Raw genomic sequence first — 1678 nt, 5'->3', positions numbered from 1 at the left:
CAACCAAAATTACTCCAAGAGCACAACGACGACTCATCCCAGAGGTCATAAAAGAACCCAGAACAACATCTAAAGAACTGCAGGCCTCACTTGCCTCAGTTAAGGTCAGTGTTCATGATTCAACAATAAGAAAGAGACTGGGCAAAAACGGCATCCATGGGAGAGTTCATCCATCCGGCATCCATGGGAGGCAAAAGCCACTGCTGACCAAAAAAGAACACAAAGGCTTGTCTCTCATTTGCCAAAAAATATCTTGATTATCCCCAAGACTTTTGGGCAAATATTCTGTGGACTGATGAGACAAAAGTTGAACTTTTTGGAAGGTGTGTGTCCCGTTACATCTGGCGTAAAACCAACACAGCATTTCATAAAAAGAACATCATACCAACAGTCAAACATGGTGGTGGTAGTGTGATGCTCTGGGGCTGCTTTGCATCTTCAGGACCTGGACGACTTGCCATAATTGACGGAACCATGAATTCTGCACTCTATCAGAAAATCCTGAAGGAGAATGTCCGGCCATCAGTTTGTGACCTCAAGCTCAAGCGCACTTTAGTTATGCAGCAGGATAATGATCCCAAACACACCAGCAAGTTCACCTCTGAATGGCTCAAGAAAAACTAAATTAAGGTTTTGGAGTGGCCAAATCAAAGTCCGGACTTAAATCCGATTGAGATGCTTAAACAGTCCATTCATGCTCGAAAACCCTCCAATGTGGCTGAATTAAAACAATTCTGCAAAGAAGAGTGGGCCAAAATTCCTCCACAGCGATGTGAAAGACTCATTGCCAGTTATCGCAAACACCTGATTGCAGTTGTTGCTGCAAAGCGTGGCACAACCAGTTATTAGATTTAGGGGGCAATTACTTTTTCACGTAGGGCCAGGCAGGTTTGGACAGCTTTTTTCCCTTAATAAATGAAATCATTTAAAAACTGCACTTTGTATTTACTTGCATTATCTTTGTGTAATATTAAAATTTGTTTGATGATCTGAATCTTTAAAGTGTGACAAACATGCAAAAAAATAAGAAATCAGGAAGGGGGCTGTAGTGTATTGAGTTGAATATACCCAGAATAAAGTACAAGTACTGTTGGGGTACTCCGGGTTAGATTCTGGTTGGCCAGTTGGTTGTCCAAGGAGGACACCTGTGTTAACGGAGCTGGTGTTCGGTTGTTGAACAGTAAAATAAAAAAAGAAGAACTGCCCATCGTTGTCTCTACTTTTATTTGTGTTACTTCGAACAAACACAACAGTTGGCGACGAGGATGGGATTTTAAGGAATTATATGGAAGCGCTTTCTCCTAGTTCTTTTTTCGAGTGGCTTGGTTACAGATCATCAACCATTGGTTTCCATCTTCAGTCCTCAGAAAGGAGTTCCACTGACAGCAGCAGCGCGGATGCAAAGGTGGGCGTTGTTTCTGGGAGGACATAGATACCAGATTGAATTCAAAAGAACACACAAACATGCTAACGCTGATGGGCTATCACGTTTACCATTGGTTGGTTGTGATTCAAAGACAGAGAATGTAAGCACACCTTTGGATGTTTTTACAATTGCTCAGCTTGAGAGTTCTCCTGTTACAGATGAAATGATTCGGAGAGAAACCAGGAGAGATCCTACATTGTCACAGGTATATTCCGCTATACAGTCTGGCTGGAATGCAGAGCAGAAGCTTCG

General features: G+C 42.3%; 1 pseudogene; it reads right to left on the bottom strand.

The window, feature by feature from the left end:
• Positions 1–1678, bottom strand: part of LOC107594204 (target of rapamycin complex subunit lst8-like) — an 8107-nt pseudogene that overhangs the window by 2007 nt on the left and 4422 nt on the right.

The sequence above is a fragment of the Sinocyclocheilus grahami genome, unplaced genomic scaffold (assembly GCF_001515645.1).
Source record: "Sinocyclocheilus grahami isolate Dianchi unplaced genomic scaffold, SAMN03320097.WGS_v1.1 scaffold180.1, whole genome shotgun sequence".
Taxonomy (NCBI): domain Eukaryota; kingdom Metazoa; phylum Chordata; class Actinopteri; order Cypriniformes; family Cyprinidae; genus Sinocyclocheilus; species Sinocyclocheilus grahami.
Note: the sequence above shows the minus strand (reverse complement) of the source record. Positions and strands in the feature narration are given on the sequence as shown.